This window comes from Ovis aries, chromosome 1 (assembly GCF_016772045.2).
Source record: "Ovis aries strain OAR_USU_Benz2616 breed Rambouillet chromosome 1, ARS-UI_Ramb_v3.0, whole genome shotgun sequence".
In the NCBI taxonomy this organism is placed as follows: domain Eukaryota; kingdom Metazoa; phylum Chordata; class Mammalia; order Artiodactyla; family Bovidae; genus Ovis; species Ovis aries.
In genome coordinates, this window is record NC_056054.1 from 89,081,646 (window position 1) to 89,093,965 (window position 12,320).

A 12,320-nucleotide genomic window follows, 5' to 3' on the forward strand; every position below is an offset into this window, starting at 1 on the left:
GTTGGCACTAGATTTTCAGTACTGCACTTTATAGTGTTGTGCTCTCATGTCTGGAAATCCTAAAGGTTTCTTTAATAGGCCGATGTGCTTTTGTATATTTTTCAGATTCTGAGTTACTGTTTTAAGTTTGGCTAAGTTTTCCTTTTTTTTTTTTTTTTTTTAAGAAGACAAGTAAATGTATTTTAACTAGAATAATACAAATTTTTGAGGACTCACATATTTAGGCTTGAGAACTTTCAGTGCCTGGCAATAATTCAGAATTCTGAAAGCACCTCTGAGTTGCACAGTGGACGAACAAGTTGTCATGCTGTGAGCTCTGTGGAAATACTTGGAACCACAGCATTCCTGTCCAGCATTTATTTTAATCTTTGGTTTATTGATTGAAATATCTTGGATATGTACTCTCTTTGTTATCTAACTTTTATTCCTTTTAAAAGGACATATAATATCTCTCTTTCTACATTTTTGGTAATGCCCTTATTTTAAGTATCTCATAATATATGCTGTTTCTGCTTACATTTTTTCAGAAGTTTAGTTTCCTAAAGTTCAAAATACATGAGAATAGATCCATTAAACATTGTGAAAGAATTACACTTTGGTTTTCAAAGTAGAAATGTTTTTAGGCTTTTAAGACATTTTTTTCTGAGATAGTTTCTCATTTAAATTTAACTGCTCACACCATTACCCAAATCTTTAAATGTTGTTTCTGACCCTACTTACTGACTGTAACCTAACTTTTTTCTTAAGACGTACTTTTGTTTTTTTCTTTTTCCGCCCCCCCTCTGGGCGTACCACATGGCTTGTGAACTCCATGCCCAGGGAACTCATGCCCTCAGCAGTGAAAGTGTGGGGTTCTAACCACTGGACTGCCAGGGAACTCCCTAAGACATTTTTGAGCGAGGCTTCAAAACACTCTTAATGTTCTGGAAGACTTAGTTTACCTCTGTCAAGAAGAATCTCTTCTGAGAGTACCATGTTCACCACTACATTAAAAGTGAATGATAATGAATAGAATACATGATATTCAGTATTGGCCCCCTGATGTGAAGAGTTGGCTTTTTGGAAAAGACCCTGATGCTGGGAAAGATTGAGGACAGGAGGAGAAGGGGACGACAGAGGATGAGATGGTTGGATGGCATCACTGACTCGATGGACATGAGTTTGAGCAAACTCTGGGAGATAATGAAGGACAGGGAAGCCTAACGCACTGCAGCCGATGGGATCACGAAGAGTCGGACATGACTGAGCAACTGAACAACAAATGATATTCGGTACCTAGGCGATTCAGAGAGGACTGTTTTCTAAGAGTTGGAGTTAAGTTCTTACCACAGCTAGCTTAAGCTCATTACAAAGGCCTTGCTTTGGGTCATGGTTCTAGCCAAATGAAAACCAACCATGTTCCTTCATGGTCTGGTTTTTCTTGCCAGTTATGTTTCAGTGTGTGTGCGTGCTGAGTCGCTTCAGTTGTGTCCAACTCTTTGCTACCCCATGGACTGTAGTCCACCAGGCTCCTCTGTCCATGAGATTCTCCAGGCAAGAATGCTGGAGTAAGTTTCTGTGCCTTCCTCCAGGGGATCTTCCCGACCCAGGGATGGAACCCACGTCACTTACGTCTACCTGCATTGGCAAGCAGATTCTTTACCAATAGACATCTCAGATGTGGTTTTATCTGTTGAGGATTACTTAGCATTTAACCAGGTTTGAGGTTTTATTCTTTAGTGTAAACTTAAACACTGTGTGAATGTACATGAAGCTGGGTCTTTTACTGAGAATCACAGTAGCAAACAAATGACAAGATGTGCTTGAACATTAACTCACTATGACTTTAGACCTTTGGCCAAGCCTGTGTGATTGCTTGGATGTTGTCTTACTACCCGTATTGCCTACTTTGTTTCTGAAGCCATATTACAAACTTGAGATTCATTTAAATGAATAGTGCATTTAAAGGGGAGATTTGATTTTAACTGTAATGTGAGATCATTATAAATGATTATAAAAATTAGAATGTGTAATAGATATTTGTGTTTGTAAAACGCTGAAGCATTTCCATTTTACTGTTGCTTTTTACAGTTCTGTTTCTGTGTTGCCTTTTGCTGTGCTGGGTCTCTGTTGCGCATGGGCTTTTCTCCAGTGTGGTGAGCAGGGGCTGCTCCCTAGTTGCGGAGCGCAGGCTTGTCACTGTGGTGGCTTCTCCAGGTGCGGAGCAACGGGCTTCAGTAGCTGCGGCACGTGGGCTCTGTATTTGCAGCCACCAGGCTCTAGAGCACAGGCTCAGTAGTTTTGGCGCACAGGCTGGTTGCTCCAAGACACGTAGGGTCTGTGGGAGCAGAGATTGAACCTTTGTCTCCTGCATTGGCAGGCAGATTCTTTACCACTGAGTCACCAGGGAAGCCCTTATTATTTTTTATTATTTAAAATATTTTCCCCTCACTAGGTACTGTGATAAATTAGTACCAGTAAGACTTTAGTTAGTTAATAGTCATCTGGTGGAAAAGATTCTTTAATAGATTTGTTAGAATATACATCTCTGCTGCACATAGAAGTTGGGGAGACCGCTGACAAGAAGTAGACTGCTTTCCAGGAGGGTACCAAGTAACTTTTACTGGCTCTTTATGTAGTTATTTTCATATTCAAAGTATAATTAAAGTAATCCTTGAACATCCTTTTTTTTAGTTACACTTTAAAAATTATTTTTAATTAATCAAGTAAAACATTATAAAAAGAAATACAAGTTGACAAAAAACACAGATCAAGTAAAAAATATAGATAAGGCAAAAATAATGGTTATCTGTTTGCTGTGTATCTTATAGAAATTTCTGTATATACATGCATATATAAAAACATTTAGTTTTATTTTCATACCTACTTATTTTTGGCTTATTTTAAGTTTTTAGATGTAGTTGATACACGAAGACTTAGAAATGCACTTTGCTGGGATGCTGTGGTACTGAATGAAAGCTCCATTCTTGGAAGATAAGTTTTGTCTGTTTTCCCCATCTCTGCTTTTGCCCCTCCCCTCACTGGTACTCTTTTCTTTAGATCACCGCTCTTCTCCTTGAAAGGAGAGAAATATAGTGTGGCAGGTCTCAACCCTGTGAGACTGTGTATTAGAATTAACTAAGAAGTTTTAAGAAATATCAGCATCATGGCTCCACCGTCCAGATTCTTATTTAATTGGTCCTGATGAGGCAAGACATGTGGAAGGAGAACATGCTTTATCTTGGCCTCCATATAGAAGCTTGCCTGAGCTTTTGACTTCAAGTATAGTTTGGGGAAGGCAGTGATTAAATCCAGGGGGGCATCTTCCTGAGTTTCCTGTCTTCAAGTAAGAAGACAGGCATAGGTGTCGGTCGTCCCTCAAGTTCTCTAATAAATATACAGCCACAAACATTTTCATTTATTCCAGTGTTGGTTCAGTTACATAGTTTGTAGTACTTTAGTTTTAAGGAAAATCAGCATCATTAGTACTGTGCAGATTAGACAGACAACAAGATGAGTGATAAAGCAGTATGATGTGGTTAACCGCGTGGATGCTAACGCCAAGCAGCCTGGGTTGTAGTCCTTGTTCTGTAATTTATGTCTGTTGAGCTAGGCAGGTTTGTTTTAGCCTCTCTGCCTCATCTATAAAATCAGGGTCATGGTCTCCACCTCATAAGACTATTGTAAGTATTAAAAATATTAATATATGTAAAGTGCTGCAAACAGTATTTTGTGCATGATAAGGTTTCAAAACAGTATAGCTACAATTAATTTATTCCTTTTCTTATATCCTCTTTTCTAACATTTCCTGCCCTTTTCTTGCCCATTCCTCCTAAAGATAGGCTGTGGTTTTTCTGAGAAACTAGATTGGGGATCAGCAGAGATTTTTCAGTAAAGAGACAGAATATTTTAGGCTTTTAGGATCACACTGACTCTGTTGGCAGTACTCAGTTCTGCTGTTACAGGCAAAACAGCCATAGACCATACGTAAACAGACGTGCATAGCCATGTCCACTTTATTTATGAACACTGAAATTTGAATTTCATGTAGTTTCCACGTGTCACAAAATACTGTTTTTCTTTAAATTTTTTTCTTTTTATTAAAACAAAAAAATTTTTTTAATGTGGAAACCATTCTTAGTTTATAGGCCACACAAAAACAGGTAGTAGACTGAACTAGTGTAAAGGAGCCTGAACATTCTAACAGCTGTTTTAGACACCCTTTTTTTCTTAAGTATGCCTTCATTCTTTAGTTTCTCTGTACTTTGGAGGAGTCTAGAAAATGAGTTTTATTGCCATTAGGTTTAGAATTTAACACATGTATACCTGTGGCGGATACATGTTGATATATGGCAAAAACCAATACAATATTGTAAAGTCATTAACCTCCAATTAAAATAAATAAATTTATATTTTAAAAAAATAAAATAAAATTTCTGCCTACAACTTTGATCTTAAACTATTAGCATGTGGTTGAACAGTGAGATCTTTGTGGACTCTCCTCAAATGGTGACATATATAACTGTACTTGGAGTTCTTTGGTTGCAAGCAACAGAAACAGACTTTATCTTGTTCTCAGCATCAGTAAACAGCAGATATTTGTATTAGTCAGGGTTCTCCAGAGAAACAGACCAGTAGGATACATGTGCACACACACATTAGACATATACACATACGCGTTTTGTCTTTCTGTGTGTATAAAAATTAAAAAATTATTTCAAGGAATTGGCTTATATGATTTTGGGGATAGGCAAGTCCAAAATCTAGGGCATACCAGCTGGAAACTTAGGCATAAATTCTTGGCAATAGAATTTCTTTAGTGAAACATCATTTTTGTCCCTTGAGGGCTTTCAGTTGATTAGGTGAGGCCTCCTCACATTATTAATAATCTCCTTTACGTGATGGTTAGCAACATTCACATAACACCTTCACAGCAACACCTAGATTAGTATTTATTTGAATAACTGATTGCTGTAGCCTAACTGGGCTTTCCTGGTGGCATAAAGAACCCGCCTGCCAATGCGGAAGACACAAGAGACACAAGTTTGATCCCTGGGTCAAGAAGATTCCCCTGGAGGGGGAAATGACAGCCCACTCCAGTATTCTTGCCTGGGGAATCCCGTGGACAGAGGAGCCTGGTGGGCTACAATCCATGGGGTCGCAAAGAGTCAGACATGACTGAAGTGACTTAGCGTGTGCACACACACACAACCTAACCAGATTGACACATACATCTAACCATCAGTTCAGTTCAGTCACTCAGTCACGTCTGACTCTCTACGACCCCATGGACTGTAGCACTCCAGGCTTCCCTGTCCATCACCAACTCCTGGAGTCCACCCAAACTCATGTCCATCAAGTCAGTGATGACACCCAACCATCTCATCCTCTGTCATCCCTTTCTCCCACCGTCAGTCTTTCCCAGCATCAGGGTCTTTTCCAGTGAGTCAGTTCTTCACATCAGGTAGCCAAACTGTGGAGTTTCAGCTTCAGCATCAGTCCTTGAGATGAATATTCAGGATATTCAAGGCAAAGAATAACTCAGACAAAAATGGTGATAATGATAAAGAACAAACACTTCTAGAGCCCTTCCTCTATAGTAGGCATATTTATAAGTTTGCTTTAAAGATACTAACACATTTACTCAAAATAACCCTGTGATGTAGGTACTGTTTGCCCCATGATGATACTAAGGCACAGACAGGTCAAGACATTGCTGAGGTTACAGAGCAAGTGTCAGAGCTGGACTTCACAACGCAGGAAGTTAGGTTCAATGTCTGTGCTTAGCTACTATTAAGCTGCACTGATGATCACTCTTGGAGTCCAGGTTTAGGAGGGAAGGAAAGGAGATGATTGTGAGATGACGAAGGGATGACGGTATCAGAAGTTTCAGTGAGGTGGAAAATCTGTGCTGTGGAGCTTTTTACAGAACACACCCACACACAGGTATGTTTATACCAGGCCAAGTATTGAAAAAAGATACTAATTTAGACGGTCACCAGTAATTCTTAGTGTTGTGCAGTCGCTTAGTCGTATCCAACTCTGCAACCCCGTGGACTGCAGCATGCCAGGCTTCCCTGTCCTTCACCATCTCCTGGACTTTGCTCAAACTCATATCCATCGAGTCAGTGATGTCATCCAACCATCTCTTCCTCTGTTGTCCCCTTCTCCTTCTGCCTTCAATCTTTCCCAGCATCAGGGTCTTTTCTAATGAGTTGGCTTTTTGCGTCTTGTGGCCAGAGTATTGGAGCTGCAGCTTCAGCATCAGTCCTTCCAGTGAATATTTGAGTCATATCTGGACTGCACAATACTTTTTATTCCATTTTTGTGTGCTAATAGTAAGCGTCTGTTTCCTTTTTTATGCTCCACCACTGACCAGATCCTTTCCTATTCTTCCTCTTTCCTCTCATAACGTAACATTAATTTGGCAGATTTTTTCATTTTTACCTGTTTGTATCCACTAGTATACTTCTGTCAATTTAGTAGGGGAGCTCTGCGAGTTAGAGCTGGAGATGGTTTTTTTTTTTCTGATTTGTAAAGACAGCATGTGTCTGTCTGTCTTTTAAGTTCTCCATCTGATTTCCTTTTCTATTATTTTTTTCACTTGGCGCCCAATTTGTAAATAAATGTCAGCAAATGCAAACTAAGAGAATTAAAAAATGGTTGCATCCCTCAAAGTGGAGCACCTTCTCAACACAGAACCAGTTTGCTTTTCTGAAAAGTATTTGGCTTTTTCTAGCAATTTTTGTTATCTACAATCTATATAATTGGTAAGTTGATCAAACCAACACTTTGAAAAATGGGATTATAGTATATTTTTGTTGTTAAATTTGGGTAACTGGTTTTATCTTCCTTTGTCTCTCAGTGTCTCATTTATAATAGATAAACATAATAGATATTTGTGGCACTGGGGACCATTGTTTTATTGTGTTTTTTTTTTTTTCTGTATTAATCTAGATAGCAAGGTATGGTTGATGTTTGCTTTGTTTGGTATGCCTTACAGATTGATTCAGGCTAATGTTTCAATTATTCGCTTCTAGCCAGTGAAAAGGCATTGTTAGAAACGGCTTGTATGGCAAAACCACTACAATATTGTAAAGTAATTAGCCTCCAATTAAAATAAATACATTTATATTAAAAAAAGAAAGAAACAAGGCTTTAGATCTAAGATTGTAACTTCTAGAAAATTTAATTGTAGATGTTTAATTGTAGATGTAGTGTCTCTCTTTGAACCCTATGCCACAAGACTTTAATAATACTTAAGGTGGGCTTCCCTGGTGGCTCAGTGGAAAAGAATCTGCCTGCCAATGTAGGAGACCTTGGTTTGATCCCTGGGTTGGGAAGATCCCACAGAGAATGAAATGGCAAACCACTCCAGTATTCTTGGCTTGGGAAATCCCATGGACATCACCCTATTTTGTTACATGGTCTTCTGGTCATTAACTACTTTTTTTTTTATCAGCTTTGTAGTACTCAGATATGGAGAGAAAAAGAATTGAAGCACACTTTTGGAAATGTTGCCTTTTTCTTAGATTTTGGTTTTGGTTAGCTTGCTAACCAAATGTTAGCTTTGGTTGCTAACCAGATGAAATGTGATAAACACAGTTTATCTGAATTCTAATCCCTGCTATGCAGATTACTGTGAGCTTTGGTAAGATATTTTTCTTAGCCTCACTTTTTAGCTGTAATCTGAATAATAATAGTACCCCTTCCTTATGTTCATAAAAATCAAATGGTATGGTCTGTATAAAGGTACTTAGCATAGAATATTAGATATTTATATTATTCCTTCTTTTCTGTTGATCAAAACTTTACTGCTGATTCTGGCTTTGTCTTTGAAGTTACTGTTTGGTTCCCATGAATTTTTAGCAGACAGTTTAGTGTTCAAAGGAATATTTAGTATATTATTCCTTTTAGCTAGAGTAAAGTAAAGGTGCTATAGAATGAATGTTGTCTTAGATTTCTAAGACCCAGGGAACTGGTCTGAATGTTTTTATGCACTTGGTTAACCTTTTTGAGACTCAGAATGTAACACCAGTTTGTTCTGATTTCCATTCCTCTTTTAGAAAGATTAAAAAAAAAAAGAATCACCATAGAGTATGTTGATGTCATGCAGACCGTTAGGAAAAATACTTGTTATAACTCTAAAGACCCAGAGAACTCTTGTTTATACTTATTTTAGTAGTGAAATCTTGGTTTTGGCTTAGAATTCTTCTAACAATAAATGAATCATATTATTTGTAGTGCTTTTTATAAAATTTTATAAACTTTGTGTCATTTTATCTTCACAGTTTTGTAGGAAAGGTAGGACGGATGAAATCACTTCTGCTATTAAAGATGAGAAATCTGGACTTGGAAGAAGTTCAGTGACTTCCAGAGATAAATAACTAGCTGTCTGCTCCCTGATACATTAGTTTTCATTCTTTGTCCAGGAGTTACTATGTAGAATTAATTCCTTCTTTGTGATCAACCTATAATTTCCAGAATGTAAAACTCAAACTGTTGAAATTATTGGGTTTTCACATTTGCCAAAGTATATATATATATATAAACCTTTTTTTTTATGGCTAGTAAGTTAGAGGAACAAATAACAAGTTCTGCCATAGTATATTACTATAATTCTAATCTTATTTGTAGTTTTAGGATAACTAGTATGCTTTATTTATATTGTGTAAATACCTGTGGGAAGATATTTTTTTAATTGGGGATATTCTTTGTGCAAAAAAGTCAGTTCAAGTATTTTTAAAACCTCTGGTTTTGTACTTGCAGACTCTGCAGATCAGAGTCAGGTAGTCAGGTATGGATGTGAGAGCTGGACCATGGAGAAGGCTGAGCACCGAAGAATCGATGCTGTTGAACTGTGGTGTTGGAGAAGACTCTTGAGAGTCTCTTGGACAGTAAGGAGATCAACCAGTCAATCCTAAAGGAAATCCGTCCTCCAAATTCTTTGGAGGGACTGATGCTAAAGCTGAAGCTCCAATACTTTGGCCACCTGATGAGGAGAACTGACTCATTTGCAAAGACCCTGATACTGGGAAAGATTGAGGGCAGGAGGAAAGGGGGACGACAGAAGATGAGATGGTTGGCTGGCATCACCAACTTGATACACATGAGTTTGAGCAAGCTCTGGGAGTTAGTGGACAGGGAAGCCTGGCGCGCTGCAGTCCATGGGGTCGCAAAGAGTCGGACGCCACTGAGTGACTGAACTGTGCAGATCACTGTGAAGGAATATAAAATAGTCTGGTCTTTGCTTTCAACAAAATTGACATTGATAGGAAAGGCCAGGCTAATTATGAAACAGTCTGAGTAAAGGTTGCCAGACTATAGTCCGAGGCTCATTTTTGTATGGTCCTCAAGCTAAGCATGGCTTTTGCTTTTGTTGTTTGAAAAACAAACAAAAAAACCAAGGAGAATATGGAGCATAGACCATATGTAGCCCTCAAAGCATGAAACATTTACTGTCTGGCCCTTTATAGGAAAAGCTTGCTGACTATAAATTAGAGGAAATATATCACATAAAGAATAACCAGAGACGTTAGGAAATGCAAATCAAAACCACAATAAGATACCATTTCACACTCACTAGGATATCTGTAATCAAAAAAATGAGCAGTAACAACTGTTGACAAGGATGTGGTGAGAATATAAAATGATATAGCCACTGTGGGAAACACTTTGGCAGTTCCTCAATAAGTTAAACTTAGAGTTACCATATGATCCAGCAATTCTCTTCTAGGTATATACCCAAGAGAATTGTAAGCAGGTTCACATAAAAACTTGTACATTGTGTTCATGACATTATTGGTCATAATAGCCAAAAAGTGGAAGCAACTCACCATTGAATGTATAAACAAAATGTGGTGTAGCCATACAGTGGAAAATTCAGCCGTAGAAAGAAATGGGGTACTGATGCATGCTACAACAGGGATGAACCGCGAAAAACATTAAGAAGCCAGACACAAAAGGTCACATACTTCTGTTGTTTCATGACTCCAAGAATAGTCAAATCCATAGAGACAGAAAGTAGATTGATGGTTCCAGAAGCTAGGGGAAGGGGATGGGGTAGAAAGTAAATAATGGACATGGGGTTTTTTTTTTTTAGAGTGGTGAAAATGTTCTGAAATTAGATAGTGGTGAATCATTGTACAACCTTGTGAATGTAATTTAAACTATTTTACGATATGAGAGTTCCATCTCAACGATAGAAAACATAACTGAAGACTTAAGTAGTTTTTGTAAAAGAAGTAATAAGAGGTTAGGTAAAGAAGACTATAGGCATGAGTTACTGGATATAACTTTGAAGTTGGGACTTGAAATGCACCCCACGGGGCTTGGAGGATTTGGATAGAAAAAAGGAAGTGGGTAGGTATGGTCTAACACCACGAGGGATATACGCTATGTCTGTTGCACAGAAGAGGAAGCAGTGGCAAGACTAAGGGAGAAAGACAAACTGAGTCTCTTGTTTTCATGGGGCTTCTAAACGTGCATATTTAACTGATTTGGGATCATGCTTTATGTTGTCATACACTGAGAATTAAAATCCTTATGGTAACCTGTTAAAAGTACCATTGAGATAGCCCTTAGGCTCCAGCTATCTGGCTGGAAAAAGTCTGTCTCAGGCTAGAAGAATATACCTTTTATATTTGGAAAGCATTTTAACCTCACTAGTTAATCGAAGAAATTTAAACTGAAAGCAGCATAATACATCTTTGATGATGCAGCTGACAAATAAGAACATTTAAATTGTAATGAGCAAATTTAAGTTGAAACTTTTAGGGAAGATTATTAGGGGGAAATAGGACTTTTTTTCCTTTTTCTGGCCATGTAGAGGCCTAGGGGATCTCAGTTCCCTGACCAGGAATCAACACCATACCCCCTGCAGTGGAAGCTCAGAGTCCAAACCGCTGGACCACCAGGGAATTCCCAAGACCCACGTATTCTTGATATGGGAATATAAGTTGATAAAACTATTAATCTCCATGAAGAACCTTCAGAAAGCTCCTAACCTTAAAACTAATAATGATCCATCTGAAAATGTTACCCCAAGAAAAAATGGTAACTCTGGATAAAAATGTATGCAGATTCATTGCAGTGTTATCTATTGTAACAGAATGTTTGGACATACAGAACAAAAAAGATCGTTAAATTTTTGTACATTTATTGCAGTATTATTTGATAAAGAGTTTTACTAAAAAAAAGTTAATGACCTTGGAAAAATAAGATAGCATACTTTTGGGAGGTGGAGGGAAGCAAGATTCAGAATTGCAGCCCTGTACCCTCTAGTGTCAAGCAAAAACCTGGTCTTGAGAATGGTTCATTCTGGACAAACATTACTAAGTAGTTCTTAAGTGTGTGATGTACTGAACTTCTACGTACTGTAAAAATAGAACAAATAAAACACCTTCTGAACCCAAATCCTCTTTCCATCGTCATAGTGGCCACCCCATTTCTCTGTTCTTTAAGCAAACGCCTCAGAAAAAGTCATCTAATGTTTCCAGTTTGCCATCTCCCAGTCTTGAATCTAGTCCGGCCTTGGGCCCTAGGTTATTTCACTGAAATGGTTCATCAAGTCTCCAGTGACCTCCAGTGGTCAGTTCTCAATCCTTGTCTTACTTGACTTGTCAACAGCATTTAACAGTCGATCAGTTCCTTTTCTTTCAAATAGTTTCTTCTCTTTGTTCCAAGAAACCACATGTTTGGCTTTCCCCTTACTTTAATGGCTGTTGCATCTGGTCTTTCTTTACTGGCACCTCTACCTTTGATTTATTTTAACTTAGTATGGTGAATAACATTATTTTTAAATTGTGATAGAATACACATAACGTAAAATTTACCACTGTAACCATTTTTAAGTGTATAGTTTAGTGGCACTAAGTATATCTACATCTTTGTGAAATTATTCGTCCATCTCCAGAACTTATTTTCATCTTCCCAAACTGAAACTCCATATCTGTTATCTTCCTACCTCTGGCAACCACCATTCTACTTTTTGTCTTTAAATTTGATTATTAACTATTATAGATACTTCATACATGTGGAGTCATGCAGTATTTATCCTTTTGTGACTGGCTTATTTCACTTACTGTAGCCTCAAAATTGATCCATGTTGTAGCAGGTATCACAGTTTCCTTTTAAAGCTGAATAATAGCCCATTGTATGTACATACAATTGTTTGTTGTTGTTTAGTTGCTAAGCCGTGTTCGACTTTTGTGACTCCATGGACTGTAGCCCACTAGGCTCCTCTGTCCATGGAATTTCCCAAGCAAGAGTGGGTTGCTTGGGAGTGGGTTGCCATTTCTTTCTCCAGGGGAGGGGATCTTCCTGAACCAGGGATCCAACCG

General features: G+C 38.1%; 1 protein-coding gene across 23 annotated transcripts in view; it reads left to right on the forward strand.

Annotated features, from left to right (window-relative positions):
* The window catches only part of RAP1A (RAP1A, member of RAS oncogene family), an 80,446-nt gene that overhangs the window by 20,954 nt on the left and 47,172 nt on the right, over nucleotides 1-12,320 (forward strand). For 2 of the 23 annotated variants that reach the window (XM_060412627.1, XM_060412644.1), the window contains exon 4: nucleotides 8,749-8,876. The exons of the other annotated variants lie outside the window; for them this stretch is intronic. The gene's annotated coding sequence lies outside the window, so the exon portion shown is untranslated. The remainder of the gene's footprint in view (nucleotides 1-8,748; nucleotides 8,877-12,320) is intronic. 23 annotated transcript variants of the gene reach the window in all.